The 25,281-nt window shown below is 45.0% G+C and overlaps 1 long non-coding RNA gene across 1 annotated transcript; it reads right to left on the bottom strand.

The window, feature by feature from the left end:
* Positions 1 to 4,562: 4,562 nt before the first annotated feature.
* On the bottom strand, positions 4,563 to 24,987 carry LOC125185056 (uncharacterized). The gene is made up of 4 exons (XR_010830939.1): positions 24,592 to 24,987; positions 15,662 to 15,861; positions 14,050 to 14,197; positions 4,563 to 6,301 (listed from the first exon to the last, which is right to left on the bottom strand). It is a non-coding gene; the product is annotated as an uncharacterized lncRNA (long non-coding RNA).
* Positions 24,988 to 25,281: the final 294 nt, after the last annotated feature.

Raw genomic sequence — 25,281 nt, 5'->3', positions numbered from 1 at the left:
TTTCCCACTGCATGTTGCTGAGAAATGGTCATCACACGTGGAGGGGTGAGAGCAGGGCAGAAGATTAACACCTCAGTTTACTAGCAGTTGTCCTGAATTTTCCTCTCCTAATTTTTTCTCATTGTTCCTCCATGTACATTCACAGCTCCTCAGGGAACCTGTGAAGAAAAAAACACTCTTTTCATTCCAAAAAGCAGTCAAAATTAACACTTTCCTTTGTCTATACTACCTATTGGACTTATTGTCCAAAATTTAGGTGAGACTGTCAGCTGGTACAAAGCTCTCAAATTCATATCACTTCAAGGCAGGTGAGAATCCCTGTTAACCTCCACTCAAAACGTTAATAATGAATAAGGTATCGGCATGCATGAGATCAGCACAATTCAGTTGTGATGATAGTGGGATCAACATCCATTCAGAGGAGCCACACTGATGTAAAATGGGTCTGAGCAAAATAATCAGCCTCTGGTTTTGGACGGTCGTGGAGGCACAGAGCAGCCTCTTTCAATGCCGCTAGCAGAAACCATCTCCTTAGACTGTCTACAGCAGCAAACTGCAGAAGTAAAACAAGATGCCACTGCAGCCAACCAAAAAAAAAAAAAAAAAAAAAAAAGTAATCAGTCTCTTAGAAATGTTTTCTTTTCATAAGAGCCTTTGTGACCACATTTATCCTAATAAACTCTAAGGCCATTGACATCTAGCAGAAGCGTTTCCTGCCCTTGTGTCTCAAAACACACACATTTCTGAATGAAGTGCAAGCCCTGCGATGAACATGTGTTGCCCTGCAGCGAACGTACTGGGGGACATGTAAGACATCTACGCAACTTGGAATCCAAGAAACATAATGGATAAAACAGGCTGGATTTTCTTCGCTGGTGGCCATAACGACAATGATAGAAAGTGTAATGAGTACGGTGTTTCCGAAGGGATGTGAGGTTATGGATCGAGCAATATCGGTAAATTGCGTCTGCTCTTCAGTTCGACCACATAATAACTAAAGTGCAGTATTTTCCATGCTGCTCAGCTAAACAGCTTAAATTGGACCCTCTCAAAGGCTAAAAGGAATCGGTTTCATCCTAAACAATTCCAAGGCCAACCTGACCAAAGCCTTTAATTCATGCCAAAGTCAAAACCTTTATGGCACAGGTTACAGTTCAGTGTCCACCAAAGGAGTCCCCTCCTTCTCCTTGCCCTCTCACTGCAGAGGTGCCAGCAGCTGATAAATGGGATTGCTCAGAATAAAAGGAGCTCCCTGGGTCAGTCCTTGGGCACCCACTGCATTTTGGTGCAGCTCTGAGCTCTCCTCATTACCTGGAAGCTATTAACTCCTTGGTCTGAGCTCCCCTTCCAGGGGCCACTCTGCAGAGCAGACTGCTGACCGGTTCCTGGTATGTTCTTTCATCTGATGAAAGAGCTTATTTAAACAGAAATTTGAACATTTATGCTCTGCCAGGCACCGGCTGAAAATATGTTAGTAGATGCTTTGTCATGAGCAAATCCAGACCAGAACTTCCCTCTAGGTTCCTCGAGTTCCAGTTATGAGGTTCTCAGTTTTCAGCCAGGTAGGTAAAAATCATTCACATTTTACAGATGGGGAAACTGTGGTGGAGCAAAAAGCGTAAGAAACGCACCCAAGATCAACAGTGATATTTTTTTTGTGGCAGAGTGAAGAGCCGAGCTCAGATCTCCTGCCACCCAGTGGGGTGCTTTCACCACGCCACTCTCCTTCCTTTGTAAGCTTGCTAAAGCTGGGTTAATGGACAACACTTCAAACCCAGTGGCACCAAAAATCCCACATAGAGCAAAAACAGTGCCCAGGGTCAGCGGCTGGATTGCTAAAATGGAGCAGAAGTGAGGCACATCACACACATCTCCTGCAGAAAGGCAACATACAGTCAGGGCTGGAGTGTCCCACCACCGTCTAAGGGATAAAAAGCTAAAATTTGTCTGCAAAGGAAACTGCACAGACAGCTCGTGGAAACCACTTCCAACCAGTCCCGTCATCCAGCCCAGGACCTGACAGATCAGACCACCCACTCCAGGGCAGGCATTAGGCACCACGTACCTGGGGATCGGCAGTGGGGGGATTTATTTCACCTAATTTCAGATGCCGACAAGGTAGAGCTGGCCACCCTTGTGCTCTTCAGTAGGTGGTTTTAAGGAGAGCCTTGTCTGACCTACTTTAGAGGCCTATTTTAAGACATGCAGAATTATACCCTAGATATAAAAAATAGAAAAGGCAGCTGCAGAGTCCAGCTCAGATGGAAATGTCTGTGCTCCATGCATCTACTTTTGATCATATGTATCTCACCCAACTTGACAGATGGGAATAAACTCAAATTTAAGTAGACTTCTTTCAAAAACCTATAAAGTGGTACTTAGTCCAGAGTGGCTTTCTTTTATTTTAAGCATATATGCATATCTTTCATTGTATATGTAAATGTAGTCCAATATCATTTAGCCACAGTACAGAGCTGATCCTTAGGACCATGGGAATGTTTCCATTACAAAAGATGTTAATTGAATTGAGTATTTTTGATGCAGTCCTGTTTATCTGTAGAGAACGTTCATGTTCCCATTTTCCACTGGGCACAGTGGGAACCGAAAACTAAGGAAGAACTTTTCCCTGTCTTCTTGGTCTCTTTTTCTGGTCAACTCTATACTCAAAACACCCTCTTAGCGGTCAGCTGGTGTTATGCTCAGAGCTGTCTTGTGGCCACTCTGGGCTTTCTGCTGCCACCTCCTCTCTCCTTCTCCGGTACTTCTGGCACATTTGCTTTTGCACACACAGTTCAGCCAAAATGATATCCTGACCCCAGGTTTGCCTTCTGCTGCCAGCGAAACACCTCGGGCAGTAGCATTGGGTTTCTGGAGAGCCTCAGTGCAGCTTTTGTTTTGGGAAACAGCTTCTATTACTTGAACTCGGTTATATCTGGAGGATGGCTGTAGTAGCCAGCATTTCCAATGATATTTTGCAGAAGTGGGGTAAAACGAGTAGCAGAGCTTGTCCCCTTCAGTCTCCTCTTGAATGGTCCTGGAACAAACCCTACTTTCAATCAATTCCTATTTTGCCAGACTTCAACTGTGTGGGCTGAAATGTTATGCTCCGGATATCTGCTGCAAGCTAAATATTTCAAGTCAATTTGAGACAAAACGTTTCAGGAAATTTTATGCACAATGCAAGGGAAAAACACATTCTTTTGCCCACGTTAAGCAAGCGGTTGTGTGAGCAGTGAGACTGAGGAAATGTGGTTTCACCTCAACACGAGCCCTTTGGCTGCCAACACCAACTCCCTGCAATCACTCTAGTTCTCCCCAGGCCTTCTGCTCTGCCCCACCAGAGAAGCACCAAAATACCCCATGTTTTGTCCCAAGACATGTGCTTATGGTCTGGCCAGCCAGCATAACGCACTGACAAACAGACCGGAAGAAGTTCAACCACTTCTCCCCATTTTCGGGATACTTATCACTATGCCGCATCTCTATTCTCTACCCAGCTGCCAAGTTTCAAACTAATTGCAGAAACTTCATTGTATTCCTTTCAATACTCTTCCTTTCAATACTGGTTTGAAATTAGCCATGAGATTTAAAATAAAAATAAATAAATAAATAAATAAAAGCAAAGATAGATGGGCAAAGGGAATGATCGTATAGTCCTCTTTTTCACTTAGGCTGAAATCATTATTGGATCTTTATTAGTGGTATTGCCAACTCTGCTCAGAGCACATTTAACAGCATGTCTGTATATTAACATTTACGTAACTGCTGAGGAGAAATGAACACAAATAAAAGGCCTAAATGAAAGCTTCTTGAACTGACAGTAGTGATTTCAGCACCTCTTGAGGAACTCTAGATCAGGCCCAGAAAGAGGAACAAGACTTGGGTGATGCTTTTAATTTGACATTTATTTTGAAGAAACAAAACGATGAACAACCACCTAAATTTTCTCCAAAGGCAGTGCTTTCCACAGTGCTTCCAGACTCATCCTTGTCTCTAGGGTACACCTGTTCTGTGCAAATAAAAGAAGAATCCATCAGATTATCTCTTTTAGCATGATGAATTGCATTGAAGTGGATAGTTGTACATGGTGGCAATGTGGGAAACGTGTTGAGGTGTAGGGATTACTCACATGAATGTATTTAGAGCAGCTGTAAACAAAAATGTTGAAGGACTGTAACAGATTCCATGTTTACAGCTTCCCTGGCACCCGCAAGGGACTGGAAGGATGTTCTTGACAGTGACAGAAGAGACGGTTTCTGGGGAACTTTAGTGCATTGCCTTCCAAGTTTAATGGCTTCAGGGAGTCCAGCCCAGGTGCTCATTGCAGGAGATCAATCTGATATGTGGAACACAAAAGCAGCCTCTGGGAGTTTGCTACACACTCACCTCGTCACTTGGGGCCGGGCAAAAGAGCGCAACTTCCTCCAGCAATCTGGTATTCATTTGCCTATGGAAAAGCTGCACTGAGCGTGACAAATGAGGCTAAGAGCTGAGAGCTCCTGCCGACGGGCTGAGGGAATGTCAGAGAAGACCTCAGCTTTGCTTCAAGGCGGGGAGGGAGGAGAGCACCAGCTTTGGCATTTGTGATGTCTGCAGCAGGGCAGTAGGAGCAAAGCAGATGTAAGTTGTCCTGACTGTCCTTGCAATTGAGGATGAGTTGCAAACACAACACCAAATTCTGCTTGACTTCATTTTGGGATGGAGATGGAAAGGCTCTCTGGTCCAGTCATAAGATTTCCTAGCTTTAGTGGACCATGTATTATTAGGAATAACTGATCTTATTAAGATCTCCTGTCACTTACATCACAGCACTGAACTTTAACTGTACTTTGCAAATAGTGGGAAGGATGTGCAAAGGCAGACAACAGAATAAGAGAGAAAGCACTGATTTTCTACCTATGATTCCTTGGTGTTTGATTTTCACCCAGTGAGAAGCTCTTCCCATTCTCTTCACCTGAGCATCTGTAGGCAATTCAAAAGGAATCTCATTTGCACTGTTCCCACTTCATTTCTGAACACTGCCTGTGTTCTTCATATTTCCTTATAAATTTTCTTTGAGCAGCTGCAGAAAAGAGCACATTGCTATGCAAGGACTTGTAACACAGTATCACCCTGCGTTGGCACCAGCTTCTCCTTTCCCATCTTCTTTAATCTCCTGGCTGTATGCAATCTTCTCCTTGAAGTGCATAAAAATGAACAAGTCAACAAGAGTCTAATGAATTGTTTGGAGAGGTGTTATCTAAAATATGAAATGCCTGGTAGCTTAGAATTTCACTGCCTATTCCAGAACACATATTCACATGTAAAACAGCTACAAAACATCTTCTGGGCCCTCAGAGAGGAGGCACCAGTATGAGGAGAATTTCTGACCATTTCTTGTGCACTCTGATGTGGCTCCGTGGGTTCAGTTGAAGCAGGTAGATGAAGCTGCCAAGATAAACTGTGTATTGACCACTTCCCCCTTGCACTACTTGTAAGAGATACCAAGAAGACAACAAGCCTCAGCTGGTCATCCAACTCATTTAATGAGCCACAGAATCACACTATATAAAACCATTGCTCTGCACGTACTATTTTGGCTGATGAAATATCCACAAATCAGTTCAGAAAGTCTTGGAGAGCAGAGCTGCAGCATTATCAATTCTTCTTCCACCAGCCTTTCTGCTGTCACAAGAAGAAGCACACAGGCAGGCCTTTTCACATGCCCCAAAGTGTCTGAGATGCTCATCAAAATGAGCAATTCATCCTCTCAGTGCTGCATGAAGACATCCCTGCTCCCTGGCTACTGCGTAAGCTTTCTGAATACAAGAACATGCATGCAATTAACAGCAGCTCTAAGGTTAGCATAAATCAAAGTGAGAAGTCAGCTGCCAGTGGCACTTCAGATGCAATGCCCACGTCTCGAATGGAACTGAGCTAAAGCAATAACCCCATCCAAGTCCCTGAAAGGGCCATGGCTTGTAATGGGTTGGCACAAAGCGACATTATGCCACAAACTGCACCTGCTTCTAGAGCTGCTGTAGCAGTAGCAAATAGTGATGCCACCTGGCAAGATGGCATTTCCTGAAGCCTGCAATGACGAGGCAGAAAAAAAAAAAATCCCAACAAACAGATGGTGTCTGCAGAAATGGGAACTATATGGAAACAACAAAGGGCATTACAATGACGACGAATACACTGCTCTCAGCCCTCTCTAAACTGTCACGCACATCCTTAGTGGGTGGTAAAGACAGGCCAAAATTCAGGTGCCTTCTCTCCCCAGAGAAAGGGATCTTGTTTTTCAAGTTCATTGCTCCTCAAACTGTACAAAAAAAAAAAAAAAAAAAAAAGATTAGAATCACAAAGACCTACTGAGTAGTGTCTGTCCCTGAGTATAAAGAGAGCAAAAAACAAACCCCAAGGACTGACAGTGCTAGAAACGGGCCATCTGCGAAGGGATGTAAATGTGACTGTGCCCCCCAGATCATGGCTTACAGGCTTGGAAAGCAGAAACATGCTGACTGAAAGCAAGTAATTAGTGCCAAGAAGGAAATAAAGTATGGGAATACAAGAGGTGGGGAGGTGGTTAAATTTGCAAGAGCAAAACAAAAGATTGTTTATCCCAGTGAATTCATTGCAAAACTTGGAAGTAACAAACAAACAGAGGTGCCTCTGCTGTGGGATATTGATTCTGACAGTGTCCAGCCTCTGTTGCAGCCATCAGTTACAGAATAAATGGTCTGAAAGGAGAATTACTTCCTGACCCACAATAGCGTTGCCCTGAAACAAAAGTTTATGTCCTTCCCATAGCACTTGTTTATCTAGTCTTTAAAGTGTTATGACTATAATGCTCAATAGTCCTGTCCTTATTTCCATATGGACAATTATTTCTTGAGTCATGACCCGTGAGATTTCACAATAAGGTCAAAACAATAACTGCATCTCAAGGATCTGAAAGAGCTTTACAAATGATGGAGAAGATCCTGCCTCCCCTGGCAAGAGATGTCCCAGGTTCATATTTATGGAGTTTCCAAAGTAGCAGACTCCTCGGACACTGAAGTTACCTCCCCATGGGAACAGGCAGGAGAAGGAGAGATGTAACTCTCCAGATACCTAAGGAGCATCTGGAAAAACTCAAACATCTTAAATCATTCACACAAAAGTAATTATCTGCTCCTAAATGGTGAGACACTCTAGAAATTCCTGCACCACCTTCCCGAGGAGTTTGCCCTACAAACATCTCAAAAGGAAAAGCTGAAGTGGTCTCACTATTTCCAAGGGTGGCAGGCCACGCATTTATGTTGCTGTTAGCTGCCCAGGATGGTCAGTGTCCCTGCCTCAGGCAGAAGCTCTTTTCTCCCTGACATCCCTTCAGGGAGGCGCCACACACAAAGTCTTTCTGCTCAGGATTCAGACATACCAAAGTCAGCTACCACCTACAGCTTGGGCCACAGCCTGGGAGATATGTTTCATACTTGTTCGGGTAGAAGAACCAACACTGAAGTGTTGTTCTTCCCAGAAGGACACCAAAGCTTTCTGTATCAACTCAATATATATCCTCCTTCTGCCGAAGTTTCACACCCTTCCAGAATAATGGCAGAGTGACAAGATCACGCGTGATAAACGAGTATCTCATCCAGGGTTTAAGCTTCTCTTCAGGCAGGGCTAAGCTTAAAGACTTTTGCCCTCTTTTAGTCTCTGAAGAACATCGTGCCCCACTGCTGCTGTGTTACACCTCCGGGGGTCTCAGCTCAGTGCTGTGAGACAGGGTGAGCGACCCAGCAAAAGACAAAGAATAAGAAAGTCAAGGAGATGGAGAAGTGGAAAGATAAAAAGAAGAAGAGAACAAGATGATTCAAACAAGAAACACTTGACGAAAAATCTATACAATTCACGGAGGGAAAAAATAATAAAACTTAAAAACAGAAGAGTCTTGGCACAAGGGCAAACACGAAATTATCACAGCCCCAAAAATGGATCCAGTCACAATGCCAGATGCAACACAGGATCCAGAACAGAGCTTTCCAGCTCCTATCTATTTCTGGGATAATCAGTACCATGGGGGAAAGGGAAATAGAAACACCATAAAGTTTATCTAAGGGATGGAAACACACCCAGCGTTTGACATGAGAAAAGAAAATGTGCTATCATCTAGCATGTGTACTGCAGGAATGGCCACAGGCCCAGGCGGGATCAAGGCCTCTTGCGCTAAACTGCGTGAGTGCACATGGAGAGGCTGAAGAGAAAATACTCTCTCACCATCTGCTCTGTCAGCATCTGAACTGAATATGCAAGGACTGGGGGCTTGTTTTTTAAGTCCCGAACAACTCATGAAGGAGTGAAAAGCCTCCTCTGATCCATAAAACAAAATTCAGCAAACATTTTCATGCTTTCCCGCCTTTGATCGAAGCACATCACAGAACATGAAAAGCTGTAGCCTCAGCTGGTCTAAAACACTACTGAGCTCAGGTGAGAAATACCACTTCCCTACCACTGGAGAATTAGGTTTCCAAAACATGTTGATCTGCTCCAAAGATGATGGAAGATAGCAAAAAGTGTCCTGCTAGGATGAAAGTATTTTGGACAAAGGCTGCAAGAAAGAAATGTACTTCTTGTAACCAAAACAACTGAGCTTGAAAGAGTGAGAAGAGAGAGGGGAAGAGGATCAGAGAGGAAAACCAGGTAGACCAGGACTTCAGGACTGACTAATGACTCTGGATACCTCATTTTTAAAGACTTCAGTTTAAAGCAGACCAGGCCCTTGTATGAATAAGAGATTCACCACTGGGAGAAGCAGCAGGGGAGCTGATGGCAAACCTGAGAGTCAACATAGTAAAAACAGTCTAAAAGTACCTAAGTAACTAAAATTCACTGCATCTGCATTTCACTTCCCAGCCCAAGCTGTCTTGACTAACAGCACATCTTCTCTGAAGGAGATATTGCCTCCCATTCTAGATGGCACACCTCCTACCTAAATTTAGACATCTATGACACAGCTGTCAGTTAATGAAGGAAAAAGAGACAGACCTTCTTAGGAGATCAGTTTTAGGTGACTATTTCATGATATCCCACTCCTTATTGACTCTATTGACTGTACTGTTTCCATAGCCCATAGCTCCAAAGCAGGCACCCACACTGTACGTATCAGCACATGGACAGATAAATCCCAGCCTGTATGTCTCTCTCTATTTCAAAGAGCCCAGGTTCCAGCCAGGACCTCAGTACACAGCAATAACACAAATAATGTTAGGTAGATACGAACATCCTGAGGCTCTGGACTCACAGTTAAAAATTATTTGTACAGCTCCTAACCTGCTAAGAAACCACTGGGAATCAGGGACTCAAATGTCTCTGGGGATCAAAATTCCTTACTTATTGGAAGTGTAACAGCAGCGAACTCTATCCACCTTCCAAGGGCTTCAGTGGAGTTACTGTGGTTTCAGACTCCCTCTGACAACCACTGTTACTGATCTGCTGACCTCAGTGGTCCTGGGATGCGGCCTACATTTGGGGCAGGATGAGAATTGGTACCATGGCCTTTTTCCCGTTCCCAAGAACCAGCCTATAATCAGAAACTGGCAAACCTCAGAAAGTTTGGCATGCCATCCCAAAAAGTTCATATGAAAACATCAGGGACAGGAACCAGGATCCAAATCTGCTGAGAGCACACAGAGCTTCTTACCAGAGCAGGGCAGAATGCGGTAGCAACAATAGGCATTTTGTGGTGTTTCACTTCGAGCCCCAGCTAGAGCCAAGGAGCACACACCATCTGCAGATGTAGTTTAGAATGCAATGAACCTTTTTTTTTTTTTTCCACATACCAGACTAAAAGAAAAAAGGCTGGGAAAAGGCTCTGAGTTGTCACTTGTATCTATTCAAATATAGCTAGTCAGTCACTAATGACAACCTACATTGAGACATGTCCAAAACGCAAACCAACCCTTTGATGGGGGTTTAAAAAAGTCTGAATAACAAGGTTTTTTTTTTTCTTTCCTCTCCCCTTCTTTCTTTTCCCCTCAGTTCTTAGGGTCCCCAGATCAGAAACAGGAGTGCCAAAATACGAGGGGAACTGCCCATCCTGCCAGGTTCCCTCGAAGCAATGAATACTGTTATTCTTCATTTCCCCCAGTGTGCTTTCATCGAGGTCTCTGCTTGCTTAAATTTGTCACTGTCTGCTGGGGGTGCGCACATGCACCTCCCCAGTTATCAAGACATGTTAGTTTCCCCATGTATTGGTTGTCACAGACAGCGGTGGGCAAACTTCAGAGAGGTATTAACTGCTAAAGCTGGAAATAGACATCAGCTTGCAGGGCACAAGGCCCTTCTTCTACAGCTTACCTAGGACATTTTGAGGGAATTTAAGTCTTTCTTCATATCTGCCCTGAAAACGGACCTGTGTGTCCCACAGCTCGCCAATATTTTTCAGTCTAGATAATCTAATAATTTTTTTTTACCCTACAAACTAGTCTCATCTTTTTACACTGGATTATCACATTTCAGGCTTATAAGGGCCTTCATTTTGGAGGATAGTATCAGGGTCCTGGACACTCAGGTGAAGGGAGCATCCAGGTGGTGCTTCTGCAGATGGACCCAGCAGTTTCCCAATGAAGTCAGAGAAAGCCATAACTTTCCCCTGCTTTGGGCAGAGAGTAAGGATCACCTTTAAACCCTGCCTGCAATTGGTGATGAATGCAAGAAGCCAGACAGAGGGGAATTGTGGGGTGGTCTTTTATGGCTGTTCAGCCACTGACCATTTCTGGTGTGACCACGTCAGAGTTTCCACCACTCTGGCTGTTTCCTCTAATTGTGTAAGGGAATACACACACATACAGAACAGTCCTGCCAGACTGATAAGATTAAGCAAATTTTTAAACAGCATCGTTCCAGGAGAGAAATTCAAACGTCCAAGTTTGCCTTCTATCCTTCACACCCTCTCTCTGAGTGTGAGTAGGAAAAGCAGAAAAGAAAGCCTCAGGTACTTCTACTTATCGGTTTAAACCTTTGCACTGCTCTAGCTAGGAAACGCTGCAAAGCTGCTCTAAATACTCAGAACTTACTGAACGATTGAATGCAGGAGAGTTCACTGAACCAGGCTGAGCCAAGCAACAAATTATACCCTACATGAGCTGCTGAAGAGTCATTTCATCCTTATCATTTTAATTCCATTCTTCCTTTTGATTAAACAGTTTTGTTTTTGTTTTGTTTTGTTTTTCAGGATAAGGAGGAGATTCCAAATACCATTACTTGGAAATTTTTAAACAATTATTGTCTTGCAAAGTCTCTCTCTGGACACCCAAGGATTGAATATAGCTCAGTACTGGAAAATGAACATTTGTAGATCCAGGAAAGTCCTATGGACTTGAAGGAAGGCCTATGTGGACATTAGATCATTTGAAATCTGACTTCAGCAGGATGAGGATTAATCCCAGTGTTTTTTTCATGAGATCTGGAAACTTTTCTCCTCCACCTTTCCATAGCTGTCATGATCTCACGTCGCAAAGATATTGCTGCATCCCATCAGACAGTTAAAATGGCAGTTGGGTAGCTACAATTAATAGTGATAATACAAATAATTCTGACAGACATCACATTACTCACAGATTCATAAAAACACCCCATATGCTGGAAAACAACTTTGCACCAGCCGGGCTAAGACTAAGAAATAGTGTCCATCTTTTTGCAGAAGCTGATCATTAATTCTGATACACTTGGAACATGTAGCCTGTTCCCATCATGATCAGAGTAATGGTCATGAGTTCAGACAAGCAGAGCTTTGGTATAAAAACAGAGGAGTCCTGACAATTCAGCGAGAGGTTTTTTCTTGCATTCTCTGTGCTTCTAAGTCTGTTGCTTTTTCTCCCCACTTATATTTAGCTCACTGAAAAGAACTGCAGAATAAGCTTTATTTATATCCACAAAATAAATCCAGAGGGAGTCAAAGGGCTGATGAAGAAAACTGTACGAGGCTGCAAAGACAGCAGATCCCTTGAACATTGTGAATCCAAATCCAGAATCAACAAGTTTGTTAGCAGCAAGTGATGCATGGGCATGGCGTGAATGAACTCCAAACAAAGAGTACAGTGGGACATCTATGTGTTAAGCACAGAGGATAGTAAATCATAGCTGTACTTATATCATTATGGTCATCTCAAAGGAATTCAGGACTACAGATTAACATATGGAGATATTTTCACCTTCCTACGAAAGTAACTGCCTCAGCCTATGTTATGTCAAGAGAGAATAACAGAATCACTAGGACCAGAAGTAGAGAAAAAATTTGCACCCAGGGAAAATTTGGCACAGAATCATAGAAAATGGTTGAAAACAATCCCAGGAACCTATAGCACCTTCTGTTGCCTCAAGATGAGATCTAAACCCATTCCCACAGATCCCCATAGCAGATCCCACAGCTAACACCATCAGTGTTTCCTTGCCTTTCTACTGTTTCTAATGTCCAAATCAATTTTCTCCTGTAATTTATGTTCACTGCTCAGCTTCATATGTAGGCAAAGCACAATTAAGAAACAAACACTTTAGATTTTCATAGTCCTGAATTCTGGAGTGTCAGCCGGTCTAGATCTGAATTATTATTCTTTTGTAGCCACAGGTTAAACTAAACGTGGAATCTAAATATCTCCACTTGTCCTTAAGGGAATGCACATCTGGGGTCCCAGGCCTGTAGTGAGCAGTCAAGCAACTGGACAGCTCTTACTTCTCTTTATTCTGGCAAGAACCACTGCAGGAACTTGAATAAATTACACCTTTGGCTGTATATCACGTAAAACAAGAAGAAATACAGACTGACTCAGAAGTAAAAGGCTTCAGAGGAACATTGCTGGGCTAAGGGGCAAGGTCCTGACCAAATATATCCCAGGGCCTGAAGGGGGAGATTGCACCAGGATGGCAGAAAGGTGGGCAAAAGAAGTGCTGAAGCCTCTTCTAGGAGGCCAGGGACGTCTCCCAGTCCAGCCAAAACATCCTTTCAGCTTGTATTTTCATGGCCTCAGAAAATGGCAGATCAGTTCAGTTCAGCCCTCCCTAAAATGGCTGCCGGGCCCCCTGGTGGGGGCGGGGCCTGGCCTCACCCTTTGGGGTTCTTGTCAGGATTTGGCTCTTTTTGATAACTTGCATGGCTTTAAAAGCATGTTTTGATAACATGCCTGGCTTTCTTTCCTTTCAGGAGTCTGATACAGGAATCAACCCTTATTGCTGCTGCACTGGTTTAGCTCCCCCATGAACTCTGAGTTCCTCAATTATGAAACCATAGACAATACAAAAGGAAGAGTATGAACTAACACATTTTTTTCTCCCTGCGTCTAGCGGTATTTTGGCTGCTCCAGCAGACATGTATTTGGACCAGCAGCTAATCCTCTTAATAATTTCTCACCACTTCATCTACAGACTTGAACAAAGTGTCTGTCTGACCCCTGTGGTAGGATCTCTCAGGATGTGCACATCAGAGAGCCTGTGAAAACAGCAGCACAACATGCTTAGCATGCCCCCCCAGCTGAAAAAGAGAGCTAGAGAGAGGTCCTGTGTCACCACAAGAGCTCACTGGTGACGATTTCTAACCAGCTTAAAGCTCTGCCTGTCTTTAGCACTGCTCCAGGGGTGCTGCGCCCAGCTGCAAGCCACTGTGAAAACATTCACCAGCCAGCGGGGAGCAACTTGTTGCTTCAGGGATTCACTGTGTTGATAATTCACACATAAACATTATTCATCCCTTTTGGCAATAGATGCCTAGCACAAAAGTCAAGGCAAAGGTTCACTTTGCCTGTCCAATCTAAACTTCGCATGTCCCCCCCACCCTTGTGTTTTGGCCTGTCCCTCTTCCCCCAGGCTGGAGATGCTGCTTCAGAGATGTGATAAGCCTTGAAATGGGGACAGATAGGAGGGACTCCTTAACTCCTGGTTTGAAGTCTGTAGTGCTGAGAAGCAGTGCCTGAGCCCATGTGGAGCGTAAGTCCTGATGTGATCTCAGCCCATGGCCAAAGTGAGAGAAGGGAGCCAAGAGGAAGGGTTTGGAAAGAAGTAAGCGAAGGTTGGAGCCACCTCTCCACCTCTGTTTACCAATGCTGGTGCTTCAGCCGATTCACCAGGTACAAGAGCACCTCTCTGCAGTCTCAGGGTCTCAGGTAGCTCGTCCTGAAGTAGCTTCAGTTCATGGGTATGCATTACTCTCCAGTTCATTGCTTTCTTCTGCTTCATTCTTCTCCATCTGTGAAACCAGTTTGAACAGTGTACAAATCAGGCTTCAGGCCACATTTTCCAGTAGGTATTTATCAACTTAGCTAAAATTCGGGTAGCGATGAGCAATTCAGGACACTTATTACTCAGCTTTCTTGCCATAGCTCCCTGTACAGAGAAGGTACTATGATTCTAAAGCTGCACCCTGTAGCTAGACAACTTGAATATGGCTCTTCATCAACATTGTCTTGAAGACATGGTCCCTTTATTCTCTGAAATATGAAAGAAATTTTTGAGTTTCTCTACAGTGGCATTTTCTTCCTGACTTGGTCCCTTCTTTCCATTGAACAGACAAACAAAACTCATGCTGCCCATATCAGACATGTTGGGGTTTGCATGTGTGGCTGCTTCATCACCAAATGCCACCCTCCTTGCTTCCTTCCCTGCAGGTTTCCTGCCGTCATGCTACTTCTAACCACCTGCTGGGGATGGTGTTTCCTTCTTGCTGAGATGTCTCAGGCCCCACAAAAGGTGGCTGCTGCCAGCCAAGTCCTTCCCTAGGCATATAGGGTTTGTTCCAGGGCCGCTAGCACTGGGTATTTGCAAAATACAGTGAATTTGGAGATATAAGGCACTGTCTGTGCAATTGCTGCAGTATTCTCCAAAGTTTAGCATATGGGAACCAGAGTTTGAGGCAATCATTGAAGTGAAGTCATGGCATCTCCACCTGACTTGGTTGCCCTGGGTTTGCATGTCAGGCACTGCCCTTCCACGGCGCTGCAGCCTGACGTACCAACCCAGGCAGCAAAACAGAGCAATCTGCACCTTTCACCTCGGCCGTCTGCTTTTCATTTTCCCCTTTAATCACAAGCAGATTTCAGCTATCAAGTGTGAAAGTTTAGCAGACCTAGAGCCCCCTGCAGAGGCGGAGATCTAAAATCAATTCACAATTCATTTTGTGCCTGCTGATATATCTGATCTCTGGTTTGAAAAAGGGGATTTACTGGATGTTTTGCCCCCATAGAGAGAAAGGAGAAGGGAAGATTTACACTCACAGGAAGGTAGTGAAGCGAATACCAGCAGTACTTTAGACAGTCTCCCCCTGACTCAGGAACAAAAAAAACCTTCTCTATGATAAAAATAAATACAAGAAAAATGCGAGTGGTTGCTGATTCACCCAGCTCAGCACCAGCTGGCCTCTTCTTGTTTTCCTGCATTCTGCATTTGTACAGTGCCTTGCACCATGAAAAAATTACAGCTTTTCTCCACTTCCTGTGGGGTACCAACACCATAAATCCCACCAGCAGAAGAAGTCAAGGAAGAAGCAGACACAGGCTGACTCTGCAAGACAAGCCTGCTCCTGGGGGAGATTCACGTGGAGGTTTCTTATGGTGAAAACCAGGAACCCAGGAAGTGTCTCCAGCTGGAGGATGCTCATGCATACTTGGCGCAGCCTTTATGAGGCAGTGGGTGGCTTTTCAAAGCCAAATCTAACCTGGGGGATAATGCAGAGCTTTGCAGCCCTGCAGAAATATCTCCCCAGGTAGGACAGCCTCTCCTGGAGTTGGTTCCATCACTGTTCAGTCTGTCGGGTTGAAGTGGTGTGAAGCATACATGGCAGGGCAGGTCTGCTCTGAATCATGCACCAGAGCACAGCAGGGAAGCAAATGAAGCAGGGAGCAAATTCCTCAATGCCTGAGGGAGAAGTAGATATGTTAGAAGACTTTTTCTTTTCTTGCCAAAAAAAAAAAAAGTTTTTTTAACCATCATCAATGTCAGCTTTGCTTTCCTCACTCTTTATTTCAATCAGTATATATAGCCCCAAACGCTGTTGCACTGGGCATGTCTGTACACAGCAGAGGAAAACGCCTTTCCAGGGCAATTCCATGCATTTGATCATGACACCCGGCCATGCACACGTAGCTGTGAGCATGGGGGAACAGACACAGGGGCAACCTATGATTTCCAGATCAGAACCCAAATCTGCCCACAGGGACAGGCTTGCACAAGCAGGGCTGTGGGGACTTCACCGTCAGCCTCCCGACTGTCTGGTCCCCTTGGGAAAACCCTGCAGACAGCCACAGCTCCTGCTGGTTGTTTTCTCCCACCCTGCCTGGCAGCTTCCCGTGCATGCACCTCTTAAAGTGTGCTCGCAAGGCTTTATTTGCCATATCAGCCATCCCCCACCCCGGAGTCTGAATTTGCTGATGAGTTTTTCATGCTCAACATACCAATATTTCACAACTTCCATCCAACTTAAAAGTCACTTCTCCGTTCCTCATACTCATGCACTGTGTGTGTTGCTCTGATGCTCAGACTGCTTACTGTTTTTGTGCCCGGCGAGCACATTGCAACCTGATTTCTTGTAGTCTTCAGAAAGTCATAGAAACAAACATCTCTAAGAGCATATCTATGTGATCTCTTTTAATCCAGTCAACTCCTCTGCAATATGTCCATTCTCTGAAACGTTATGTAGCATCAATATTAGCACTGCTGGCATTATTTCTCCTCAATTCAATCATGATGTGCAGGCTGGACCATGGCAGCAATGAGCTCAGGTACATGCGAGGGTACTATCAGGGCATGCAGCCTTGCTTGTGATCACTCACTTATAAGATCTGCCCTCCTGGTCCCACCACACCTAAGCTGGGCCTGAAATCTCTCCATGCACATTAAATTTTAGAGAAGTTTAATTATTTTGTGGAAAATTGGGCAACAGCTGAGAAATACAGTATTTTTATACCCTTACATTGACAGAGCACTGCTGCTGTGGATTAGTAGTACATGTTGTATTAAAATAACTCCCCACGTTTCATTTGAATGGGGACCAAGGGTGAAAAAAGTCCAATAACTTGGTAAGTCTCTACCTCAAGTCAGTTTGCCATGCAGTGGCAATAATCCCAAATGACTAAACATTGTTTACTACCTGACATTTCCTATGGCTAACTTCCCCTAAGATGCGAAGGCCTCAAAACAGACATGTATAAACTCACCACTGATGTAGATGGGAAGGATTATTGTAGGAAGCTAAAGTGGCAGTGGGATGGGGATATTTATACTGAATTTGCTGCTTTGGCTAATAAAAGTGCTGAGGCATCCTATCAGTTGCTGTCAAACCATGGCTGCAGACATCACCGTAAGCCATCCACCCCCTGCCAGCAGGCATTGCCCCTGCATTGCCCCTGCAAAAAGGACTCCCTGGCTTGTTTCTGTGTCTCAGACACATCGTTCTCCTAACTGCTGCCCTAAATAGCTTCTCTGCAGTGGCCAGTTTGATGGTGGTCACAGCCACCTGAGGAGCAGCATACCCACATCAATCTGCAGAGAAGGACTCGAAAGCAGCTGTGCCTTCTGGAGCCACCCCAATTCACTCAGAGGGCCGTACAGCCAAAACCACTTGCTCAAATTACCACAGTATTGGCCCGCTAATCCCAAATTAGATACACAGGAAGCACAGCAATTTTCAAGAGAATCTGTTTCTGCAAGTGGATTCAAAGTCGCTTGGGAACATCACCTCTCTGGACCCGTGCTGGTGTGGGGCCATGGCCCCAGTGGATGTACAAAGAGCCTTGAGTTCATTCCCCTCTGTGTCTCCCCATGCTCACCACATTGTAAATATTGTGCTGATACCCTGCAGTTGTTATGAGCGTGGGGCTTTGTTCTTGTATGTGATATTTTCCTTTCCAAAGACAAACATAATAAGCAGGTTCCTAATGTGCTGGAAATGCTAGGGAATAGTTTGTGCTCAAGATAACAGTTCATTTGTGTTGAGTGACAACCGTCCTAAATTGCTCCGGCTGGGAAATGCTCATCGATGCTGGGAAACTCTGATGCTGGAAGAGTGGCAAAAGCAGGGGACCCATACAGCAGTGATCCACCCTGATTGCACAGGCCCCCCAAACTTTACCCCCTTCAGAGGCCACCTGCAAACTCCAAACACACCAAAGATGTTAAGTGCCCTTGGCAGTTCTACATGGCCCTGCTTAAGCAGGGGGTTCAACCAGATGACTTCCAGAGATCCCTTTCAACCTCAACTGTTCTGGGATTCTGTGAAAAGGCAAATTCTGGAGAAAGAGCTGACATCATAACTCAGTAATCTTTGTGTAGACCACTGAAGAAGAGCAAAAATTATATTTTGGACCTCAGGCTAAGAAACTCAGGATGCAGATGGGCCAAGTCTTCCAAAAATGCCAGTTGTTTTGTAAAACCCTAGACTGGCATCAAACCCTTGCCAAACAAGGTAGCAATAAACTTTCTAGCCATGGTAACTTGAGCTAGGGATGAGGGGAGGACAAGGAAGAGGAACGCTGTTCCTGCAGAGGAACACTAGCACTGGTGAGCACCTTGCTGGCTAAAGGAAGCCTTCCTGCAAACCTAATTGAAATGTGAATTCTGCCACTGTGCAAGGCTTGAAATCTGAATGTTTCCTGACGTCCCACACTGCTATTAAAATAAACCGAAAAGGTTTCCAACAAAGCTGCACATTTTATATATGCCAGGAAGAAAATGAATAAAAAGTGCATATCTTTGTTTCTTCCTGACAGTATCCCATTGATGCAAAGCAGCAAGCAAACCACAGCAACAATCAGTGCTCTGCAAAGAGGTGCCCATAACTGAGCAAGAAGGAGATTTTGCTACCCACCCTTGGACTACCCTCACTAGAAATCTGGATTTCCATGTACATCTCCCTCCCCACTATGGAGACATCTCAAGGCCTATTTGTGTGCAATGGCTCTTGAAAGGAATAAGCACTTTAAACTGGCCCTGACACCATGGAAAAAAAAATCAGGAAACTTTAATTAAGGGAGCAAAAACAAGAAATCACCCACAAGACATTTTTGTATTTACTTTCACTAAGTGCAAAAATGAACTTCACAGGAATTTCGTCCCACAGGAATTTCCAATATTTCAGTATTTGTTTCCGTTATGACTTGGGACAAAATGTTGAAATATCAAAATGTTTTTCATAGAATAAATTGTTCTGGGAAGCAATAATTTATATGTCATTTTGACGTGTTTCAGACTTGATCTTGCACCTGGATGAGCTGCTGAGAGGTCACCAGGCACATGCCTGATGGTCCCAGCCTCCTTAGTAGACAAGCCTCAGCATGTTTGTGACTTCCCACCCCAAAATAAATTAGTGGGTCCTATGGCAAAACATAGAAATGCAACAAGGCAAAAGGCAGTAATTCATCATGGGATATGTAGTCCAGCTAAGGGCTTGGTCTATGTAAGAGAATTAGCTACCAGGTCTCCATCCTGTGTGAGCTGAGCATACATAAAAGTTGAGCACAGCTGAGCCCAAATATTTCATTTCAATATTGTTGGTTTTGTTTATATTTTGTCATAAAACGTAGACAATTCTCAGCCAGCTGTAATAGTGTCTTAGTTTTTCAGCACTCCAAAGACATCCGTACCTCAACCTACACAGCAGAACTCAGTCTGTCCATCTCTTCCCTCCATCACCATCTTCAGGGGACTAAGCTTCTAGCTTGATCTTGTCACTTAAGCTCTGGAAAAGGTAGCCTCTCCCTGCCATGGATGTAGCTCTGTTGGAGCTCCTGGGCATAGATCAAAACCCCGGAGAGGATGGCAGGTTTCATCTCGCCTTGCTGATTAAAAGTGAGGCATCCAGTCCACACTCATCCATGTGCTTTTCCATCATGAGGAGCAATGACCCCCAGCAGAGGAGGTTCATTCCTATGCACTACCTCGAGGTACCTCTCATCCTTTGGGGCACCCCATGGAGGCACCCTCAACATCCAGGTTAGAGGGTTATGTGAGGAGAAGTGCATCCCACCTAATGTCCCCAGCACTTTTTCTTGCAAAATCTGTCCTCCTTTTGTGGTTGTTTGTCCCAGCCCTGCCTCACAGAGGTTTCCAGATATTGAGATGAAGGAGCAGAGCAGCAAGTGGGGACAAGATAGAGCAATCCACTTTTTGAGAAAAAGAGAAAAATCTCAACTCAGGACAATAACAAAAAATACTAGAGGTACAGGGGCCCTTGTGACTTTTTTTTTTTTTGCGTTAGTCTCAGTATCAGATCTTGCATCACCTGGCAGAAAAGGATGGCAGAACTGATTGTGCATCTTAATTTTTCTAACGTGTCTGGCCTAAGAACTGCTACTGTACATTTTTCACGTCTGATATTTTCTCACATATTGTTTTGTGCTCTCCAGCCATTGCCTTTCTGGGAATTCAGGTGACCTGTGGGTTGGGCAGGAATTTCCCAGCCAAACATCATTCTTCCAGACATTTTTGGTATCAAGAAAAATAAGCCCCACTTCACATACACACCCTTTTTACCTTTGAAACCTTAATTTCTCCTGGAGCAAGCGTGGACCAGGAGCTGGCCAGGACCACACACAGCTCTCCCAATATCCCAACCTGACGAAGAAGAGGGGGATGGAGGAGACAACCAGCACGTTGTGCAGAAGGGAAGGAGATGAAATCCAGCTTTTGACAGGAAAGGACCATGAGGCCTAAGCTCAGATCAAAAACCCTGTGGAAATGAGTGGAACTTTTGACAGGGGAAGGACAGAGGCCCATGATCTGCATCCTAGAGCCGTGCATGAGGTTTTCCTGTAGGCATGGGCCCTGTTTTGGGCAGGGCATGCAGGCTGGCATGCCCATTGCTTCCTCTCAGGCTGCTTGTAGGTCTCTCTGTAGGCCAAAGTCTTTTGGGCAAGATATCTAATGCCAAAGCCACCTTACAAAGGTGGGCTCCTCTCTGCCAGCTCAGCCCCAAGGTTGGTCCAAGCCCCTTGCAGAGCTCCTGGTGGGGTGGAGGGCTGTCCCCGGGGCTTGGCTGGAAATAAATCAGTGTTGCATTCCTGTGGGTTTCCTGGCATGTGGAGCAATCACACCCTGCGGAGTTAGGATCAGAGCCTTTCGTTTACCGTGGACTTGTTTTCTGGTGTAATGGAAGGTTTGGTTTCCACCATAACTCATGAGTCAACATGTTACAGGCTGCGAGGATGCATCTAGCTGACGGACAGAAATGGTGCACTGGGCTTAGCTCTTCCAAAATGCAACTGTTTTGTTCCAAAGACAGGCCTTCACCCAGCAAAAGTTGCTGCCTTCAGACATAGCTCCTTCCTGGAGCCCACAGCCCTCCGTGCATCCCTTCCAACAGGCACTTTCTCCACTTATAAACAAGTCTTGCTCTTCCCAGTATTTCCAGGATGCAGGAAGATATTCCTACACATCCTCCGTGGCCACAAACACACTGTGTATGTTGCTGGCTTAATAAACAAAGAGTATTTGTTAAGCTTTCCATCAGATCATTCCCACCGAGACACGACACATTCTCAGGTCCAGTCAGTGGAAGCTTTTACTTAGGAAGAGACAGGGAAAGACATCTGCTTCAGCAAACCTCAGCTGATAGCAACTGGGAGAACGCCTTTATCTCTTGTAATGGTATGCTAATTCAAACCAGAGCAGATTTCCTCGGATACCATGGCAGCAGGCTCAGATTGTTGCTAGAATCAGAATTGTTTGCAAGAGCCGATGCGCCTGACCAGACCTAAACTCTAGAAATGCTGTCACCTGGCCAAAAAGCACCTGACCTGCTGACAGGGGGGTTCAACTGGTCCCACTGCTATGAGGTCTGCCCATTCGGATGTCCAATCCCATGTCAGGCCAGGACTTCACCTCTTTGTCCTTGCTGGAGTGCCAAGAACGCTCAGTCCTCTGCTCTGCAAAAGGCTGAAGCACATGCCTCTCTTTCCAGCCAAGCATCAAGGAAATGATGATTTCTCTGCCTTCCAGTAACTTTTTAATAATGTGCAACTTATCTAACTTGGGACAGATCCCGTCATTTTGCATCAATGCAGATTTATCCCGCAGCTGCACAGTACGAACAGATGAGGAGGTGCTGCGTGTCAGGAGTTATTTGCTGCCACTGGGACAACAGGGCCAAATGCTGCCCTATCCTACAGGAGAACAAGGGTGTATGTTTGTGGCATTGGGCTCAGGGGGGGTTGGCTCCCAAAAAAGTCTCTTGTCCCAGTTTACCTGAATGAGCAAAGACACGAGAGAGTCAAAGGATGCTTCTCAACGTGTGTCATTCCTCGGGGCTGTGGGAATCAGGATTTACAGATGCAATGTCCCCTCACCAACTCCTACAAGAAATGTCCAAACACAACTTCTGTGCTAGACCTTTCCATAGCTTCTCTCCCAGTGATGAAGAGTGTCTCCTTTTTTGCTCCATGCTAAATCCATTTTTTCCTAAATGCCATTAGGAAAAATATTTTCACGTGTTCATTTTCAGGATTGCCACTCTGCAGATGTGCTGTCTACACCATTGTAGGGAGGGTTGGCCTGAAACAAGGAACACCTTGTTTGCAGAGGCAGCACTGGGAAGCAAGATTACCAAAGCGAAGGAGGAATGGAGAGATCTTACAGAAATACTTCCGTCCATTCAGGACAGCACCAATACCTCACAGCAATGAGTTCCACAGGTCAACGGCAGCATTTGGAAAAAAAAAAAAATCAAGAAAAAAAACACCTGTTTCCCATGCAGTTATCACCTCTGAATTCAAATATGTTGGAGATGGCCATGGTATTGCAGCTAAAGACAATAGAAGAGCCTCTGACAACTTTAACAGCGGAGCCTTTTGACTCTGATCTCTTTATCTGTGGTGTCTTCCTACATCATCTGCAAGGCTGAAGCTATATACCAGCACAGCATCTGGCTGCGGGTGGGTTCGCTCTCTCTGCAGCTTCAAAAACTAAAAAAAAAAAAAATAAAAATAAATTCCCAGTGCAGGCACAGAAGCACCAGAACTAATTTTCCGGCAGATGCAAGAGACCGTCAACTAATGTAGGAAATTAAATGTTTAAGGAAATTATAGAACAAAAATATAAACTCTTGAATGGGAGCCAAAAAACACAAATTCCATCATTTATCAAAAAAAAAGCTCTAAAATGAGCCTGAAACAGTGTGGGGACGACTGAATGAAAGGCTATATTCAGGCAGCAGCACTGTTTAGCTTACTTTTTGGACCTTTTCCCTTTATTGATGCTGTTGGGAGGCCCTCATTCCAAAACCTCTAATGCCATCGTGTTCTAGGATGAGTTACTAAAAGCAACCGTTCTTCTGCATATGAAAACATTTGATTATTTGCATGTTCGGTGTCTTTAATGCCTCTTTTGTGCCTCTGTTTTAGGGCTTGAGGCAGATGAGGGATCTTGAATTTCAGCAGTATTCTGATATAAACTTCCTCCAAGAGAGGGAAGGCAAGGAAGAAAAAGTTTTTGCAAGCCTGAAACGGAGTCAAGGAGGGCTGGTTTTCTTGATTTACTTTAAGGGACCGATGAAGGTGTTTATTCAGGACTTGTGGAGTCCTGCCAGTCCTTAAATAAGGACTCAGCCCCAAAGTTTCAGCATTACCTAGTGCTCCTCCTGCCATGTGACACAGAAATACCCAATCTGAACCACCCCAAACTGTTGCTGTAGTGGCATGAATACTGGAACCGTGCACAGGACAGACGAAGGGCTCAGAGAGCTGCTCCATAAGCATCACAGAAAAGCGGTGAGAGTGTATTAGGGAGGCATTTAGGGGCAGAAAACCTCTTGGCAGGTCACAGCAGCCAAGTCCAACACTTTGTGTTGTCACTTTGGCTTTCGCTTTCTTGGGCTAGAAAGTTATAGGGAAGCTGGAGGCACCTGGCCAGCGGAGATGTGTTAACGTACTAATGCTGGTAAATACTGTCTAATTGACCTGTGAAACTCACTGCTGCAAGGCATCAGCATGACTCCAGGAATGAGCAGATCATGGCTTATTCCCTGGCAGGTTGGCTGGTGTTGAAACAGTACCTGGCGTTGTAGGAGATGCTACCACTCTGCAAAAGCAGATTAGATCTCAGTTAAAAGTGCTGCCGAGCTCCAGTGTGCAACTGCAAAGGGCTAAGAGCTTGTAAATCGCCAGTGGCCAGGGCTCAGCAGAGAAGTGGTAATTCATTAAGCCATGATAATTCAATTGCCTGCGATTTTCTTCCTCTAGCCAACAAATCTAGTAGGAATCCACAAGAGAATTGCTTGCATTTATGGCTAACAAGATTAGTTGGTCATAATAGCCGGCATTAAACAAACAAAAAACAAGAGGTTTGGAGGAAATCAAAATCTTCAGGGCTTAAACCAATGGCTGGGGATTAGGAAGAAATTCCTCTGATGTTCAGTTATTCCTAATCTCTTGTGGCTTCTTACATCTCTTGCCAGAGCATCTACCCTTTGCCCAAAAAGTCCTGGCCTGGGTGCAGCTCTGTCCTGCTCCACCACGGGCAGGGATGGGTCTGCAGAGGCCAGACGAAGGAGATCACTTTGTCCCCCCGCACACCCCGGTGGCCCTCCATCCCTCAGCGCTGTCTCTCTGCATCCCATTTTCAACACATCAGCTTTTGGCACCAGAGCTCAGGATTTACCCGTCAAGGTGCTCCGAGAGCTCTGAGCTGCCTTGGTTTTCTCAGTGCTGACTTGCTCAAGTAGCACCGCTTTTATTGGAGCTTTTTTTATCGGCAAATAGAGCCCAGCTTCGCTTTCCTGGGCCAGCAGCACCATCTACAGCCCGCTCCCACATGTGCAGTTCACGTCTGCCTGTGGAAATGTACCCCCTCCTTCCATCTGCAGCTGAGGAAAAAAAAAAAAAAAAAAGTGTCACAAATAATTTACTCGTGTTAGGGTAGAAAGAGAGGGTGACAGACTGAACAGCACCTCTGGGGCTGGAAAAGGTAACATGCAGCCATATACAGCTTGTGTAGTGTAATAAAAACAGGACGGTAGGCGTAGTACTGTGAGAGGCAAAAAGGATATAGTCCTAGCTAGACAAGTTATCTGCTGGTAGCTTGTTCCCAGGTAGTGCTGCATGTATCTGGAGGAGGAAGCTTGTCAGCCAGCAGGGGTACAAGCCTTGTACGGTGCTTCCATCATGTAAAAGGGGGGAAGGAGCTTGGGCGGCGTGACAAGAACAGATGGCGACGGAGCCAGGACCACTGTGGATGCTGCTTCTGATTTCCTGGCCAGCAGCAGGGTCGTTGCTACTTCTCCAAAGGCAAATGAAGAGGGTCGTGGGGTTCAGTGTCCTAAAAACATCCATCCAGTGCAGAACAAGAGTC

Source organism: Anser cygnoides, chromosome 4, assembly GCF_040182565.1.
Source record: "Anser cygnoides isolate HZ-2024a breed goose chromosome 4, Taihu_goose_T2T_genome, whole genome shotgun sequence".
Taxonomy (NCBI): Eukaryota; Metazoa; Chordata; class Aves; order Anseriformes; family Anatidae; genus Anser; species Anser cygnoides.
The sequence above is the reverse complement of the archived record's forward strand: the minus strand, read 5'-3'. Positions and strand labels throughout refer to the sequence as shown.